Here is a 19,861-nt window from a genome sequence, read left to right as displayed (position 1 = left end):
TGTGGATCTTAATTATCCAGCTTATTCCTATTTTACTTCGTATCCACTCTCCAAAGAGCACGATGATTCTAAAATAGCAGATGATAGCAGAAGTGGGCAAACCAACTACTTCCACACTTAGTCAATATCTAGTAGTGCATTTAAAATGTTTACCTTTCAGTTTAATGCTCAGTTTGTCTCTAGGATAAATATTTAGCAATCTTAAAGTGATTTAAATAATTCCCTATTTTTGCTATTATATTCATTCACCTAGAAACAGCAATAACAGTATGAAACTCCAATATGAATACTGAGTTTATGGCAACATCTACAGAGCGGCTCTCATAATATTTGAACTTTCAGAATGATATTACCTTTAATTTTAAATCTATTTCTGGAGCCATTTTCAAAATCTAATATTAATGAAGCATTAAATTTCTACAGGTATTCATTGCAAAAACTTAGCAAAAATATCCCATAGTCCTGTATCAGTTTGCTTGTAAGAAACTGGACCCTCAGCCATACTGCACAACACTTTCTTGTTTGTTTCAAAAAGAGGCTTTCCAAGACTCCTTGGAACAGGAAGTCTAAAAAATAAAAATCCCCACACTTCTCATAATTTATTAACAATCATGTTATTAAGAGAACATTTTGCTGAGACATTAAAAGAGTGCTATTTGTTGATTCCCTTCATGATCTGCACTTCCTTTCCTCTTTTCCTAAGCTTTAGAAGGTGAGGGATCAAGATCTTGGATGACCCCTGCTTCCCCAAAAATACTAAAAAAATAAGACTTAACAGTCAAACACATCATTATATCTTTACTTCCCATCCATATCTGAATTAGGAACTCAGTTGGGCAAGACAGAAAAATCCTCCTATATGTCTGTTCTTCTGTACTTCATAGACTTACTGGGAAGTGGCAAATGATAGGAGGTTAAAACCTGTTTAAAATAGCTTTTCAAATGAAAGAGTAACAGAGCAGGGACTTGCCGAGGTGAGGAATCATAATTTACATGCACACTACTTTCAAAAAATTGTTTATTCATGGTTACTCTTGTGGGGGTTTTTAGGATGTAATTGCCATGAGAATTAATGACCTAGTCTCAATCTGGGAGTCTACTGCAGGAGATAATTTTTAAAAATATTGGAGTGAAGGAAACAGTGGTGTTTATGGAGTTTCATTGCTTTGCCTACTATTTTGCCAGAATGTGGAGGTCTCTTATACTTAGAAAATTAAGCTAACAGGCAAGAAACTAAGACACTGAGATGGAAGAGGCATACTGGGAATTGAGGTAAGAATGAGAGGTAAGAAGCTTTTTAAAGCTTTTCAGGAGTAATATATATTTACAGACACACATGCCTGCCTTATACACATACACGTGTAATCCTTATATATGTCACTAACTCAAACCAATATATGCAATTTACAGTTTTCATGCATAGGTATTTTTTTGTGTGTGTATATATATGTGTATATATATAAAAGTAATTTTCTTGACACTGTTTTTTGTCAACGTAAATATATTGCAACACTTATCTTGATACATCCTCTGAGTAAATCATCCCAGAAGCCAAAACATATTAATGAGAGAGAGAGACTGTACAGCCCAAATGCTTGTTCATTTTCTCAGTCCATCCTACACATGACAAAATTAGCAATGGACATCTTTAGATGCATATTTAAAAGTTGCAGATTTCAGCTCCTGTACAGAAACAAGACAAAATATGAAGAACTATGGTTATTATTTGATTTCTTTTGACATTAATTGTTTCCAGATTATTAATTCTGTATTTTTTCCACTACAATTATTATAAGTGTATAAGAAGTCTAGAAAAACTTTTTGCTATGTAAAAAACCCCTGTAGAGTGAGAATAAATTCCATTCACAAGTGAAAATTATTTGTATTCAACTGCTGTAAAAAATAAACTTAATATCTCACCAATTTTGTAGCATGGATTAATAGTGCATAACCACACATATTGTATGGGAAGGCATTAGCCATTTCAAAATCCTTCTGATCAGTGAACATACTGTAAAATGCCATAGAGAAACCATTCCAAATACCATTGCTAAAGGAAGCTTTAGATAACACAATGAACACTCCTTTGCTGAACAACTGTTTATAACAACTCATATTTAACTGATAAATCATTATTCATATTACAATTCCTCCTGGATTTCTCACACATAAAAAAAAGTGCTGTAGCCAAGGCCAGAAACTCTAAAAGATCAGGAAAAAAAAAGTGGAAGAAAGCAGAGAGAACGACCTTGCCAACAGATTTCACAAAACACACTATAACCAGCAGAACTGAGAAGAGCTATGTCTTCAGACTGCCAGTTGCAAGTCCATCAGAGAATTCTGTCTCTCAGCTGCTAATACAGGTATAAAAAAAGTGTGTGATACTTGTCTTCCTTGGTTCTTGACAAAATTAAATCCAAAGTTAATATGACATACAAAATAAATATACATTACAAGTTAAATATATATACAAAATAAATATACAATACAAATTAAATATAAATTAAATCTTATCCGCATTTCCAACCTCACACTCTTCCAAAATAGTTGATAAGACCTTCTTGCCCTTTAAATGTATTCAAGTACATAATATCTTCAAAAGGATTTAATTTATCATGCTGAGATGAAAACAAATTTACTTAAATGATAGTCTTTGGTGTTTTTTCTGTATAGTTGTCTGCACCAACTTGAGAACATAAACCAGCTAGAAAACAGCTCAGAGATACACAATCATCTTTAGGATTCATACGGCATAAGTGTTTTATTGACCTTCGTGTTACGAGATACCATTTAAGACAGAAGTCATTCCATTTTCAAGTACATACTTTACCAGTTCAATAAACATTTCTGTACTTTCATGATCAGATTGCATACATTAAAGCAGTAGTTGCTTTTCCATATACCTTGGGGATTGAGATTCATAATCTGTTGATTGAACTGCCTGTTTCATTGATTCAGCCAAATTTTCTAATAAAAAAGATGCCTGTTGTCCTGACTGAACTGTGGAGTCTAATTATATAATTCACTTGGTTTGGCGTATCGTATTGATGCCTCTCTATAGCTCAAACCATGATAATGCAGTGCCCAATTAGCATTTTCTAGTGCATGTTCAGCTGCTATTTTCTCAATAAGGAGAGGTTTAATGATGTGCTTTAAGAGAGCCCAGGCAAATACTGGAGATTTTTCAGTTCAGCATAGGCAGCTTGGCACGTAAATCCTTCCAGAGTGTGGCTCTGGCAGCCAGTTCAGAGTTTGGATCTAGCATAAGGAACTGGGCTTTTCTCCTCATTCCTGCTTGTAGGGCTCAGCTAAAACTGAATTCATTGTTTTGACTAAGTTCCACTAAGATTTTTTCACCTTATACCCACAACTGGGTACATCTGCTTGCTAGTACATCATCCAGTTCTCTCTTTGATCAAATAACTCACAGTCCTGCCTTTATTTACTACCTGCCCAAACAGACTATATATATACACACAGAGATACATATGCACACACCCCAGCACTGCTCTGAGATGTCTAAATTCTTACAGCTTAGCTGTGTGATAGAAAGACATTTTCATATTAAGGGGACAAAAACTATCCTGTAAGCCTCAATTCAGCTCTCCCTACTGTAGCAATTGACATGAATGGACGGAATCACTTCCATTTTCCCACTTTCATCAACACTGTCAAATAAATTTAACACGTGACTAGTTAATAGAAAAGTTAGTTAAGCTGACAGCACATCTAATAAATCAACCAGGTATCAGCTATTTTGCAAAAATAAGCAGCTTGACCAGAACAGCAACAAAGACAAAACTTGACAAGTAGAAGTCTTGAAATGCATACCCGATTCAAAAAACAAAGAAACAAACAAAACCAAAACACAGCAGGACAAGACAGATCTTAAAATAGCTTTTGAACTCTGCAAAGCAAACAACAAACTACCTTAGTTATGAATTATGTAAGTACATCATGACTTTAAACAAAAAAACAGCTTAAAAAAAAGCTTGATTATTTTATCCTGAGGCTTGCATGGTAAATGGGAATGGTCTGGTTGACAGTATCTTTAAATAACTATGATTTCTATTAAGCATTCATAACAACAACACGGGCACAATGTTTCTAAGAAAAGTAAAGTTCTAACTGAAAATAATTCAGCTACAAAAATGAGAGGGGGTTACACCTACATGATGCAAGTTACTACATGATGTGGTCACACATACCATACTTTGAACCGGAGTGCACCTGCATTCATTCCTGATAAAGCACAGAAACAAAGCAAATGACTACATACATTCAAGGGAAGACACGGTTGATCACAATGGAGATGCAAGTCCAGAAAAATAATGGAATTCTAAATCTGAAGCTTTCCTTAAGCAGTTCCATTTTCTGGATCGAGTCAGGTGTTCAGTGAAAGGCAAGATGATTGTAAAATTGGCTTTCAGTCAGTCTCCAAATAGCTAGCATTTGAAAGTGTGAGACCTATAGTAAAAACCTACCATTTTCTGGCAATGCCTTCAAATTACAGCAGAGCTGCTTCTTCTACATTGTCTTGCAGTGCCAATGTGAAAATGAGTTTGCACCAGAACATACTAATCAAGAGATGAGAACAATAGCACTTTAGAAATGGAGCTACTAGGAATTTGGGTGCTTCTTCATTACAGTCAAAAATGAAACATTTAGTGAAATTCATCCTCTATGAAACCACGTAAAAGAACTAAAAAAACCAATAATTACCTTTTGACTCTATCATACAACACTGGTGGTGCTTTCCAGCTGGTTATCCAGTGACACGTCCAGACAGAGATACATCACTCTCAAGTTTGGCAGAATCCAATCATCCATCCAGCCCGATGTGACATTCAGAAGGGAAATGGAATCTCTCTGGTTCCTGCATTTGTGGAAACCGGAGTTCTTCTTTAGTCCACGTCTGTTGTGCACCAATAAAACCTTACCAAGCAGCACTATTGTCTAACTGAAATATGAAGATATAACCCAAGACGAGCTTTTAACTAGATGAATTGGGTTAAAGCCAAGTCATAAACTCCAGGTGAGCAAGTAGCCCAAACCTCTAATATACTTGTCTGGCTTAAACATTGTATAAAACAAAACAGAAAAACCTTACAGCTTTACGTCCATGACCCTTTCCAGTATTTCTAAAAGTTCACTGTCTTCTGTAAGTTGTATTACCTCTCTGGGGCAACTTAGAATTAGCCACGGATGTCCTAATAGACAGTTAGAATTAGGAGACAGACCGAACAGAGATGGAAAACTGTAACTTGTTTCCATTCCATCCATGATGTTCCCTTATTAACATTACAAATGTGCAAACATTTTTAGACAACAGGGAACACTGAAAGCAAAAATTCATAAAAAGAGATCTTGGAGATGTTCTGGTTATTTAACATCACTGAAGGGTCACGCTCACTCCCACATTATTTTCATGTTACTTCCACAGAGGTCCAGGTAAGAAGAGAAGACAGGAGAGGAGCGGAATCCCACATAAAAATAAATGAATTTTCCTCATAAATTTTTTTTCCATAGCTCTACAAAGTCTACCAGGTCTAAACGATTCTCACACAAGATGGAAAAAACCACAGACAGACAATGTTAATGAGAAAATGTAAAATATATACACAGAACACCATTATTAAGAAAGAATTACATTAGACTGTTGCAAAGTTCAGCAAGAGTAAGTTATAGATAAATGTGCACTAGAATTAAATCAGCATTTAATCCATTAGCAGCAAAACAGTGGTGAGTACATATTGTTGTTTTTAAAAAGAAATGGTTCTTTAAATTCAATGTCCCCAAATCTAAATAAGATGAGGGAAAAAATTCAGTACTAAGTCAAAACATTTGACTGGTGCCAATATCATCCTGTATAACTTGCTGCTCTACTATGTAGCCAAGGAATTTCTTGTGTTTTGGTAGGGAGGGGGTTAAAGTACCAGAAGTTTAAATGTGCCATGAAGCACATCTCATTTATGTGAGGATTTCAAGTTCAGGTCTCACTTTGTAATCCCTGAGAGAACCACAGCCTCCCGTTTCATTGCTTCCTCAGGACGTTAGTTTCATGGCCTTCTGCATTCTGAGGCAGGAATGGTACTTTCTGTTTTTTACAGTACGTTGTAGAAAAATGAAATTAAGAAGTAGAAAGAACAAACTGTTCTGGATAATCTGTCCTGCCACATATTTCCCTATTGTCTTCAGCAGCGAGAAAAGGGAGAAAACAAAACAAAACAAAACAAACCCAACCACTTCCTTTTTTTATCTTTTGGAATAGGGCCCACAATCCTGGTCGCACTTGTCTGTGGTGTTCCCAGGATTACACCACGTAAAGAGCAGCAATCAGTCCATAGTGTTTGTAAATTTTGAGTTTGCCTTTTCTCTCTCAGAAACAAATGAACAAAAGCAGGAGGTGCATCACTTAAAGGCTCAAATGAGAGAGCATGGATTACAGTGCAAAAAGAGCCCATCTCGCTTTCACAGCATTCAGAAGCTTGAGCTTGGACTCCACGTTTTATTTTTATTGGGTTTTACATACAAATAGAAACCATGTTAAGTGTGACTCACAGGTCATATTCAGATTGTAATCACAGTACTGAACACAATATATGTTTTTCTTCTTGTACAGCTAGCAATCATCTTGCCAAAATATATGCATACATATAACCTACAGCAAATTCAAGTGCACTATCTAATCAAGTGAAATGTAAAAACCAAGACCTCTACATACCAAGTATGTATAAACGATTTTATATTTTCTCTACCTTAAGACACGTCCTTAGTATCTTCTACACAAGCTAGTGCTTACTCACTCACAGACAAGCTATTGGGTTAAGACAACAGCCGGCTATGTTAAGTGAACACTTAAAGGTTTTCAGAATCAGTGCCTACAAGGGAGAGCACACAAAGATACCATCTTTTCCGTCTAGCAGTTCAAACTACATTGAAGGTGCCACAAAAATAATAAATAAAAATTCAAAAGCTACACACAACTGAACAGTAAAAGACAGTTTAGCTCAATAAGGTCTCCTTAAAACAGCAGAGGCCCCTGAAGATATATAACACCGAAGTACATTCTCCTTGAGGAGCTGTAAACATTTGAGAGCTATTTACATCTTGAAATTAAAAGCAAAAGAAGCCAATGAAACAGAAGGCAGACAGCCAATCTGGCAGTAAACTCCTATTTAAAAAAAAAAAACAACAAAAAAAACAAACACAAAAAAAACAACAAAAAACTATTTGGATTTCCAGCTACGATATATTCAAAGTTCACAAAAGTTCCAAAATTAACCTAACACAGCATTTTTCTTCAGGCAACTTAAGTACAAAAGCAACTTGACTTTCCTTTGTACTTAATGATTTAGCAATATTAAACCCACCAGAGCATTCTTAGCAAACATTTTGCTGACAGTAAGCACCTCAGGTCAAACTGAGTCATTTGGTATCCCACCTTCATCATGTTTCCGTTCTGACCAAGCCAGTGGATCCTTGCAGATCTACTTGCTTGGTCACAAAGTGCTTTAACTCACCTCAGACAAATCCTGCATGAATTCAGAAACTGCTAGATTCAAGTGTCCCCTTTTCTAGAATCTGCCATGAACTATACACTATATGTTAAATGTTTTACTTTACTTTTTTTTTTAATGCTTATTTTTCTAAGGCAGCTGGGAGATATAAAATGTAGATGGGGCTTACATTCATGTATTCCCAAAATTTGTGAGTTTGTGCATCAAGAACCTTGATTCAATTTTATATTGAAATTGATGCTGGCTTCCTTTTTAAAAAAAAAAAAAAAAAAGAAAAAAAAAGAAAAAGTCTCTTATTCCAATAAACTTTGGTGGTGCAGATGACCAAATAATACTCCATCAAGGTACAAATTTAATAAAGCCATTCTTATATATGATAAAGACTTTGTAACTCACAATGTGTTTATTATTTAATCAGCAAGCTGTACCTTCATATACTTGTTGCCTGAACAATAAACTAAAAAAATGAGGTATCTCTCCACATATCAGCAATCCTTTTACCAGTACAAGTCAGGTCCCAGCTTGCATACTGATGAATATTATGTAAATGAATTTATAGATAAAAAGGAAAAATACCTATTCTGATGCAAATCACACTCAGCACATAAGCAGTGGGAGTGACTGAAGCCTAAATGCCTCTTCTGTTTTTTCACAGCACAAAAAAAAAAATTTAGGAAAAAGCTGTTTGAGTATCCTCACTGATGCTGACATGGAACCATGAGAAATTTAAAATAAAAAACCCAACCCAAACCAAACAAAACATTTAGTATTTCCTTTAGCTCCTGCTTGTTTAATATCAATATGACACCAAGCAGCTGCCCTCATGATGACAGCTGAGGTTTGGTGCGTATTACCTGCTGTAAGCATAAGACAACAACATCTACTCTGGTTGTCTTTATTACTGCTTTTAAGAGGACAGTGCTTCAGTGATGCCAGCTCGAGATATGAACATTTACCTTCCCCATCCCCGCTCTAATTTTGCGATGGAAAGAATGAAGTTAAAATGGGTGAGGGCATTCCTGCTGGGGAGGGAATCACTGCCACAGCACTCCCAGAGCAATTCTTTACTGCTGGGCATTCTGTAGAGCTCCGTAAGTATCAAATCAGGTGCTGGAACCTCAATTATAGGCTAAAGACACTGCCCCTTCCTCTGTCCCTCTTTCGTCTTTGCAGTTCAGCTAAAATAAAAGAATAATTTCAACTTAAATTAGGTGGAAGAAAAATACAGGCCCCAAAAATGCATCTTTCATACATTCATTTCAAGTTACAAAAGAAAATTTTAGTAAAAAATTCAGTAAATATTACTGAACACACAATTATTATTTTTTTTTAAAGCGGCAACTCAGTAAAAGAAATCACTAGTAGTAGGGAAGCAGCCCAATATTTCTCTGCTGATGAGAGCTGTGCCAAAGCACAGATGGTGTTATAAACTTTCCAGATATAGAGCGTAGGTTATTTTTACCATTTTGCACCTGCATATTTCCCTCTTAAAAATCCTGCAGAAGAGCAACAAAACACAGCTCATTCCTCATGCAAAAACCCCACTCCTAGTATTACTCCCCCTCTCCATCCACTCTCCCCATTGTATCCGCAAATAGAGAGAGATGGACTGAGCTATGAAAAAATCAAGCACATAAAATTTACTAGCTGAACCACAAAAAGCATACTATTCTTTCTTCCTGGCCCTAGGTCTCAAGCTAACGGCATGGGAACCCAGCAAACACACGGCTGCCCTTGCCTGGCAGACAGCTCAGGATGGGGTAGGCAGGACAGCAGTCTGGCTATGAGCCAGTGCGAAAAATCCGGAGGAAACTTCTGGGAAGATAGAAACTTCTAGAGCATCTCTGGGTATCTTGACACCAGCCAACGCAATGACATGCAATGATGACACCAGTTAGAGTTGAAAGAACAAATTCAGGTGCAGGCAGCAGTCTATCTAGGGGAGAGAAGCACTCTGCTACAGGTAATAACACTACCCTGCTTTTTGCAGGACTGGTGCAATCCTAACCAGCATTACAAGTCATTGCTGTTAAACCTACTCAGACACTTTTACTGACTACACCACGCCTAAAGCAGTGAGGAGAAAAACAGCTTACAAAGATTTAGTCCTCCTATACACCATGACCACTTGCACTGGTCGGGCAAAGCGAAAGGCTCTGTTTTCCTCACTCTCCTTTCCCTGAATACTGATTCCTCTGAACTATTGACTGGTCCCAGGTGATGGAATTTATGATAGTAGGTGCTTGATTTCATTTCTAATTCCTTGTGTACACATAAACTTGCTCTAGCTAATTTAAGTGAGCACATACCAGCACAAAATCCTGTGAGGACATCTTCAATTGTACTCTAATTTAATGGATTATTACATTTTAAACTAACAGTGTTCCTAGATGATTTACACTAACCTGAAATAAACTTAGTTTATGCTGAAATAAGAGTGGCTGCACAGCCTATTGGACTAGTTTAATGAAACTGATTTTAAATTACACCTTAATTTAAAGAGGTACAGGAATGCATATAAACAAGCTCTAAGTGATGCTTTGAATACAAAGAGAAAAAGAATGAATATAAAAAGTTACAGACAGTGCTAGATCGTACATGTCAGCTTCTCAAAACCCAGCTCTGAAGAGCTCAACATCGAATCTGACCTAGTAGTTAGTCAAGAAGAATAAACGTAGCATAAGAAACAGAGTAATTAATCTTAATTTCTATGCAGATTGCCTTTAAATTATGCAAATTCAAAGACTCGGTATTTTTCCAAAACTCAATAAAAAAAGGGGAAGGGTGCATACGTGAGACTACATATACTTGCTTCAGTGTGATATGAGGGAAGTTGTTAAATTCTTCACTGTGGGCTTGATTCTAATGCTCAGGAAGTTTAATCTGAGATACCATCAATTTTGTACTGGAAAGCAATCAAAGAATAGAAGCAAGAGAGACTGGGGTCATGCATTTACTCTGTAGTTGAAGTTATGAAATTCTGTCTTCTATTAATGGTTTGTTCTTTGGACAAAAAGAAAGTGCATAACTGTGAAAGTAGGGTTGATAGTTACACATATAAATAAAACAAAAGAATAACTACTTTGGCTCCGTTTACTTAACTTATGCTGTGTTTCAAACAAGAGAATTTGGTTATTAGCCACTTCTGAAATGTTTATGTCCCCCAAGATTTAGTTCATTATGCTGAAATAGAGTGCAAATAAAATATAATAAGGAGAAAATGATGGTATAAAACATTGCATTGTACTGGGGAGAAGTAAGACTAGCCTTATCTTTCTTCTGCAATGCATACTCCATTTTCTTCTTAGAATGGGCTCTATATATAATTTTAAGAGTTTAGAAATAAAGCTTTCCATTTTACTATCTGTTTAATGTCAGCTGCTCACTATTTCAGGGTAGGCATTGTGACAGTCTAATACTGCAAGACAAGATAGTCCTACTACCTTCCTAATTTAGTCAAAGGTGGTGATCACAGACCTTAAGGTTGACCTCAAACTTTGAGAGCTAACTCTTTTCTTGCTTTATACCCTTTTGAGTCTAAATGAATACAACTTTTTAACCAACAGTCAGAATAAACCTTATTCCTCCTTTCCATGGATACGTAGCAAATGCTTATTCTTGTTCTCTCATCTCCTGCCTGTCTGGGCAAAAGTATGCAGATACCAATTATGACATTTTCATTTTTCATGGCTAATGGCAGGTCCTTTAAGACTATGAGCAATAACTAAGTAAAACAGAATAAAACTTACCCCTAGATACAGTCCATGCCTCTTAAAAAAAAAAAAATCATAATTTCATTATATTCATGACTCCTGGGAGAATTGAACTGCATTAGATTATAATTTTATTAAGTTGGTCAATTAATATATGTTAGATACAAGTCTCAGAGAAGAACAAATATCACATCAAACTACAGGTACATCATCCTGTTTCTTTACTGAAGTCTCCCACTGCTCCACTGCACTAATCCAGGTTTATGGCTGCTTTGCATCACCGGAGCAGCACAAAGTAGCCAGAGCATATCAATGAATATGGCCTAATACATTTAGCAGAATGTTCTTGGGGTTTCTTAACCTGTTTTGGTGCCTGAAGAAGGGACTCTGAAACTCAGCGGTGTATTCACCGAACACACAAGAATTTGGATTAAAACTAGGTAACACAGCAGGCAAAGCTTATTAACCTAAATTCTTTAGCACTATCAACCCAGGTGTTATCACAGACAAGTTTGTTCATTTTTTATCAGTTTTTTTTCTAACTCTCTAGTTCTAACTTGGCACATGATTACAAACAATCATTGCCAACATCTTGCATTGTAGGACACACTGAAATCCAGACCACCTATATTCCACATAATGTCCAACATCCTATACCTCAGACACCAAAAATAAACAAGACCATCTTTTCTGCAAAGGAAGGTTGGTCTTGAAGCAATAAAAAAAACCAACAGGTTCTTTTGCAATACAGTTCTTCATTAGCACCTACGTATAGGTTCTTCTACATGTTCAGAAGCCAAACACCTAAGCACCTAGTTCCGACATAAACATTGTCCCAGTTCAGAAAGAAATGAAGCTTTGACTCTCTTGGAGAAGTCCCTGGAGAAAGTTTAAAGGCCGAGTTCAAAGAACATGTAAGACACAGGTGTGTGTTATGCCCACAGTCACACCCACATTCAACTCATATGAACAGCACCGAGACACACACAGAGTAAAGCAGAATGAGCCACTTACTTTTAAAAGAACATGTGAGAAATGGAACTCCAAAGTGCTCTGAGTGTCCTTTCAGATACCTACTTTTAAACCATTGCTTTGTCTAAGCTGGGCCCTTAGGAAGTCTGACCTGCAAAACCCATATCAACTTGGAAATGTAGTTAGTACAGCAAATCGCTTTTGGAAAAAACATATTTTCACCTCACTCCAAACTTATTATGCCATATAAAGGGCTGTTGTTATACAAATGTAGTCCAAGCCTCTCTTTGACCAAGGAGAAAGGCACAAGACCTGCAGATATGCTTCCAAAGAGCCTTTCGCAAACTGTAGTTAAAGTAAAAACTAGGAGACCTCTGTGTGTGGCCAGTAAGGCAGCCATATCAACAAAGACACTCGTTAATGAAGGCAGGCCCTCAAGGCTAAGCTTATCTGGGGAGCCTTTACAGCCCTTACAAAAATCTACCGTAGAAACCAGCCTCCTCCTGAGAAGTGCCCGGCCAGCACCCATGGGAGGTGAGAGAAGAGCACAGCAGTCCTAGGTCACTCACCAGGCAGAGGACAAAACTGAGTTAACCTCAGACCTCCTGTCTCAGCTTTACATCCTTTCACAGGCTGTATCTCTAATGAGATAAAAGCAGAGAATTTCACCCTGAAAATGCTGTCTGACAACAGAGCAGCGGACAGAAGCCTACCTTTTTGTTTGCAAACTGGGCACAGTTCCACATTTACTATCTTCACATTTAAACCATTATTTGTATTTGCTAAATTGTTGAGGCCAATAAAGTTCAGTCTGAGACTATTTGTTTTGACTGTTCAGCTTCAGCTATTTATATTTGGTGGCTGCTCATTTGTTATTTCTGCCATTGCCGAGATGACAAACATTTTGAGGAGGAAAATAATTAGGGCGGAAGGTAAATCATCTTCCTAGCATGTTCTCTGTTAAAGCCTATTCCTGTTGAAAAGCTGACATACTCTGCAGTTTAATCTTGAAACAGATCCAGCAAGGTAAAACAGTGTTAGAAGTTCAAGGGCTTGAGCTGTAGCCAAGAAAAGGAAAGTTAGCCAAGGTGCTATAAAGTACATACACATTCTGTGAATAAAAGCAGTATCTGTCTTTTCATCTGAGAGGAGGTGAGAAGAAGCAGACAAAAAATCCCACTAGCTATATGAATTACCCTAGGCATAGCAGAGCTTAAAACACCATGTGAAAAAAGTAATAAATTTCTGCCTTCCTGAAGAGGTCTGACTTGAGACATTTGAGTATTTTACATGCATACAACATTATCCAATGCTCAAGATACCAAAAACAAACAAACAAACAAAACCCCAAAACAAAGCAGAAGCTAGAATAGCTAAGTGGTAAAATCAGCCACAGTTTATAGAAATTGTTTGCACTGGAGAGTCAGTGTAGGACCCCTAGGGAGTTCTGGGATGACTAGTTCTGAGTCTTCCCAAAACTCCAGCATCTGTCAAGATGTATTTATACACAGCTCTCAACAGGATGATTTATGCCACTTTTATCAGAATTTCATCAGGAATTGCAAAAGCTGAGTCAGTTCACAGCTGCAGACAGCCAGAGAGATTAACCTCTCTCTTGTTGCTATTGCTAGCAACAGAAGATGAAGGAAAGCCATGTAATGCTGGAAATTACAAGTTTTGTTCTAGAGCTGTAAGACCATATTAGTAATGAAATAATGAGAAAGTTGCAAGCGGTATCACTTTGGGGCCAAAGTATGGTTTAAGTCATAGACTGTAGCAGTATGAGACCACTCTACCAAATTACCTAAATACGTGGCCTCAGAAGATCCTCGGAAGGATGTGAATTACCACAACCAGTGCCTCTCTAAACTGGCTTCTTCGCTTTCCTTGACAAGTTGTTCCACTTCTGTCAATGGAACACAAAACCTCTAAAATTTTCAGTTCTGCACTATTTGCAACCCAGGATTTCTTCTGTGCCCTCCAGCAGCTAAATAGTGAAGGCTGCTATCATCATTCTTGTAAAATACCAATGTTATCCGAACTCTCAATTTTTCCAACTAGGTGACTCCTCTCCTGTTTCTATTTTGTTCAAGAAAATGGTCACAGCATCATAGAGCCCTACTGAATCGAGTAAGGTTCTGGAGTAGGAACTCTGGATTTGATTAGAAGAGTGCATTCTCAGGAACTGCTGTATACTTGGTAACAATGATAGATACTTTCTTGGCAGGAATAAAAAAAAATAGAATGAGGCTTAGAAGAACAACCAAAAGAAAATCTGGCTGACTGTTCTTATATAAAAGATCTATGAAAGATTTTAAAGAGCAGCACAGAAAACTTAAAATTCCTTGTTCAAAAACATGTAAGTGTGATTTTTTTTTTTTATATATATGCACATTGATCAATCTGATGTCTAGGGCCTTTCATGTATCAAAAAAAGTTTAGAGTAAGCCTTAAAAATATTTTACAGACATATATTTTGAAAATAAGTTCTTCATGCAACTGCAAGAGATTATGGTGCATGGCACATTTAAAAATATAGCCCACTGTCGATTGAAAAAAAAACCCTCAGATCGATGTTTGGATGTAAGGCATTATCCAAAAGACTTTCAATGGGGAAAAGATGAACATCAGCAACATTGTTAAAGATAAAAATAGACCATGTTAATGGATAAACAAATAGAGTACCTTCGGGTTTTTTGTTGTTTCTTTGTTTTTAGCTTATTTGGAATAACTGTAGAGTTGGATTTAGGTTTCAATTAATTATCATCTGCTCGTAAAGAAGCCAAAGAAATCTTTGATCTTAAAGGAGTCTTTCTATTCCAAATTAAAGACGTGCACGATAAGAAAACAAAGTACATAAAATCACGTTGTATCTTGTTAGTAACACATGAAAGGTGTGAAATCAACAAGCCATGCTTTCATTGTATGCCACAAAACAGAGCCAAGATTAGACAGCTGGTTTGCCTTAGCATGCGGCTAAAATGAATCACGGTCACGATACTCACCAGAGACAGCCATAGTCCAGTTTTTGGACAACAGTTTTAATCTCCCCATCTCATGCAAAGCTGAGCTGACTGCCAGTCTCCAGGCTGGAATTTAGGGGCCTGGTAATGCATTATGCATTGCCATACATTAAACTCCTGTTGCTGTTTTACTTGTTTTGAAGGTACCATCCAAACAGCAAGTGTTAATGTACATTCCTTTATCTTTGAAAATAATAGGATCAAACTGGCTGAGCACAGCTGAATGTACAAGGAATAGTTCCAGGTCAATTGTGTATGACCTGCTCCACTCTTAAACAGGATTGTCACATAACCTAGATCAACATAGTTGCAATTGTTCTTTTAATCATCAGTATTCATCAGCTTTCTGGTCAAAAATTCACAAGGCTGTCTCCAGATTATCATGGCTTCCTTGGATGTTTTTTTCTCTTAACTAGTAGAACAAATGACTGTGTAGGGTTAAGAGATTAGCTCTCCGAGCAGTTATACTTCAGTGAAAAACAAAGCTGCAAAGCTAGAAAAATGTTATGTCAAAGGAGTATATTTAGTTCAGGCAATCACTTATAAACCATTTTATGTTTTAAAGTATTTTCTTTTGCTAAGAGACATTGTGTAAATGAAACAGCTTCGGCTCTAAGGCTGGTTGTTATATTTCTGGTGTGAGATTTCCTGGGCACAAATATATGCAGAAGAGAGCACAGCTGCTCTGTACCATGCAGTAAATCCAGCACTACAGAGATGCATTGGATTTGCTATATATGCACAAATTAACTGTAGGTCTCACGCTTTCTTGAACAGACAGAACTGCTCTGTCTCTGACAGACAGTCTGCATAAGCATGGCAGACACATCCAAGACTTCTAGAAGTGAACAGGTCACTTACAGCTACTGCAAAGCAGCTATGAGGGATCACATTGCTTTACGTCCAACACCCAGACAAAAACAGAGTATCCTCCTGAACAACAAGAATGATTCCTCGGGGCATTTTTGAACAACATTCAGAAGAAAAGAATTAAAAAAAAGCCTTCTAAGGGTAGAGCAAAACCAGGAATAGCAGTCACACAAATAATCCCGCTCAAGTGATGGATAGAAGCTGAATGCAAACATAAGCTACATTAGCAAAGATGGATCAAATAAGAGCTGGAAGATTTTTTTTTTTTCAAAACAGGAAGGGTCTTCATTTAGTTTATTTCCCCCTGCATTTACTTGGATGGCAACAAAACAGGAAAAGATACCCACACTAATTTTAAAATAAGAAATAACAGTACAAAAAGGCAAAAGGATTAATAATTTGGCATTAGTGAAGTATGGCAGCCCTTATTAATCTGTTTCATTACAGCATTTTATATTGCAAGTGGAAAAAAATGTGCTAAGGGGAAGTTAAAACTGATGGCTCATATCAGTAAAAATGCATTCATGGAATATTTCAAGAATCAAAAAAAAGAAAAACAAAAAACAAAAACAAAACCATGAACATCTCACCCATCAGAAAACTGTGAGATGCAGAATGAAACACTGCTTTTAGCTGCCTTGACTGTCCTCCAAGGTCTCCAGGCCTTGGTCCTTCATAGAACACATTACCTTGCTTTCTGTGATTGCAAAACCTAAGACAGTAGATCAGATGATGAGGTTATCACTGTTCCTCACTACATCATTCTTTGTTCTTTTTCTAGAACTTTTCATTATCTGTACACGATAACTTGTCTACAGACTATCCAGAAGTTCACCCAGCTAACACTAGATGGTGGTGTGATGCACAGCATTTTTTGATTGCACACTGATTCATTCTTTTGGGGAAAGTCATAATGAGCTTTTATTCCAATAGACTGCTGTTGAAATAGTTGGGACGGCTTATTTCAGAAAACAAACAAACAAAAAACCCCCAGCCATAACTCTGCATTCCCCAATCTCTTTAAACGTTAATTTGATTATATTCACTCTGTCCTAATTTGGGGATGATAACCTTAGGCAATTGACTTAGAACTGCAAGATAGGAAATTACACACTCTTTCTCTTAGATCTCCCCATCCTTTAAAAGTTTTCCATACCAAAAGAATCACCACTGACATTTTCCAAAATTTGAAGAAAATAAAATGTATGGTTAAAAAATTTTGTTTCAAGTTTTTATTTTTATGATGAAGGCCTGAAAATTATTCTAAAAAAGAAACCCTTTCTATAAATAAAGAATGCCTCATGAAAATCCCCAATTTTTGTAAATTTGGTTAGAAAACTCTGGGGATAAGCATTAACTTCCAAGATTTGCAGTAGTCTGAATCCTGGGGCTTTCTGAGGTAGGACCCATCTATGCAAAGCTGCCACATGTCCCCACCATTTCTTCCAGCTCTACAGCAACACAGCTTTTGCAAAAGATACACCTGGAGAAACTTACTGCTGCCATCAGAACTATACTCTAGGGGAGAAACAAGAGAGTGCAAAGGCACAGAGCACCACGGCAATGAAGGCCAAGCTCTTGGCCTTGGAAGAAACTGCTACAGAGAACAACTACCCCAGTACTCCCTCTTAGGTCTTCTTAGGAAAGATCTAAAAAGGAGCATCATATAGCTAAACCCTGTTTCTTATCCTACCCTTCCTAGATCATATATTCAAATCTGTTTGAAGTAGAAGAAAAAATATCTGTCATTACTTTGCAATCACTCACTTACCTGTCACTGGAAACTGAAGGAGTGAAGTCACTTTTTTAAATGTCAGTTTTAGTTACTTATAGTGATCTGTTCATGGAAATTTAAATATCATCGTGAATATCATTGTAATAAAAACTTTAATCTGAACTATCTTACTAACTTTTTTTCTCTTTCTAAAGATTTAAAGAGGGGGAAAAAATTCATTTGATTAGTTTTAAAAGTTCATTTGCATGTGTTCTACTTTCTTCTTGAACAAGAAAAATCTTAAGTTTCCATGACTGTCAGGCCATTTTAATGAGTTGAAGAAAGTGTTTTCTTATAAATTATTCATCTTTTTCCTCTCCTATTTTTTAGTTTCTTCTCTTCTTGCTATATTATATTAATATTCCATACCCTCTACAACAAAATCCTTACTTCAAAATTACCATGGTTTAATTTTCCACCAAAAAAAGTATAAGAAATTAAGTGCTGTACAGAATCCTGCCTGCAATTTCAATGCATTGTATACAATTTCATCTTTTTTATCTGTCCTCCTTTTTAATTTCTTTCTTTTTATCTGGTGGGAGGATAGAGTACAAAGAATGAGGGAGGGAGGAATGTGAGATTGATGAAGTAGCCCTGGGAGTGTGAAGGTTCACGAAACACCTAGTAGCTTTAACTTGTCTGCAGCACTGGCTTATACCACATGCTTCAAGTAAAATATCTAATATTGTCAAAAAACATAAAGGATCTGGCTAGTATAGGAAGAAAAATCACTGAACCTATCTAATGATCTATTTATATCCTGAAGCATGAGAACTAATAGTCTGGTAATTTTATCCCAGCTAGTGAAACAGCAGACTCTATTCTTACATTCATGATAAATGAATTTACCCCACCAGTGATTTAGAGTCTTATTGGGACAAACAGAGATGAAGTAGTCTTAGCCAACAATAAATGACTCCACTGCTTTTGGCTAAGAAGAACAGATTCTCAAAACCACGTTTCCTTCATATACTGGTTATTATAAAGACAATCACAGATAGTGAAGCTTTAACATGAAATAAGCAGCTGAATAATTTCAGTAAATATTAATGCTACTTATTAGTCCTTCAAAACCAATCACACCTATCAAATATATATTGTAAAGGTTGTATTTTACAGGAAAGTGATCACACAACTCCCAGAAGGAGATGTTGAGCTGAATTACTCAGAAACTTATCTTGGTTCCTTGAAATTATCAGAAGGTGCCTAAAGCTAATAATTACTACTTAGACTTCAACATCTTCTCTTCTCTCCCACTATGAAGATTATTGTGTCCTGTTCTTTCTGGGGATTTATACTCATTTATATTCCAGGACTCGTCTCTTAAGAGAAACAACCCCAGCATGAAGGAACAATGAGTAGAGGCTACACACTGAGAAGGGTCTTAGAATTTCACTAGTAAACTACATAGCAACCAAGATCCACAAATGCCAAAAGGTCAGATAGAAAAAAAAACAGGGAATAAATCTTGGACAGGTTCCAGAAGTGAGGAAAAGAGATAATCAATAAAAGTGTCAAATCTTGTAAATCAATTTATTATGATAGTGCTTGAGGCTCAAGGATGCGGCACGGGAAGGAAGCAAGCAGCTGAAGCTCCAAAGAGTGTACACACCATATATTAGACACATACAGGGCAATGGAGTGATAAAACCTGTACAGAGAGTAAAAAAAGACAAACAGAAAAACCCACCAGAACATAATGATAGCAAACTGCACATTAAACCAACATCCTATGAGGAGTAGTTTCATTTAGTGTTAGGCTACCATAGATACAGCCCCCACAGAGTACGAGTATCTGGAGCAAGTCACCTTGTAAGTTCTCTTAAAATAAAAAATTCAGATTTATCACAGTATTACTACCTGGAGCAGCCTGAAGTAGTTAAAACTTATGTCATGCTCTCACCTCGCCACACAGGAACACACAAAACTGCAGAAACATTGTCCATAGTTTTACAAGCCTGCCTTTATCAGGGTATCTGTGCATCTTTG

General features: G+C 36.7%; 1 long non-coding RNA gene across 1 annotated transcript; it reads right to left on the bottom strand.

The window, feature by feature from the left end:
- Positions 1–1,432: 1,432 nt before the first annotated feature.
- On the bottom strand, positions 1,433–8,688 carry LOC138686697 (uncharacterized). The gene is made up of 3 exons (XR_011325991.1): positions 8,477–8,688; positions 4,723–4,876; positions 1,433–1,683 (listed from the first exon to the last, which is right to left on the bottom strand). It is a non-coding gene; the product is annotated as an uncharacterized lncRNA (long non-coding RNA).
- Between the last annotated feature and the right edge of the window lie 11,173 nt (positions 8,689–19,861).

The sequence above is a fragment of the Haliaeetus albicilla genome, chromosome 9 (genome assembly GCF_947461875.1).
Source record: "Haliaeetus albicilla chromosome 9, bHalAlb1.1, whole genome shotgun sequence".
NCBI lineage: Eukaryota > Metazoa > Chordata > Aves > Accipitriformes > Accipitridae > Haliaeetus > Haliaeetus albicilla.
The sequence above is the reverse complement of the archived record's forward strand: the minus strand, read 5'-3'. Positions and strand labels throughout refer to the sequence as shown.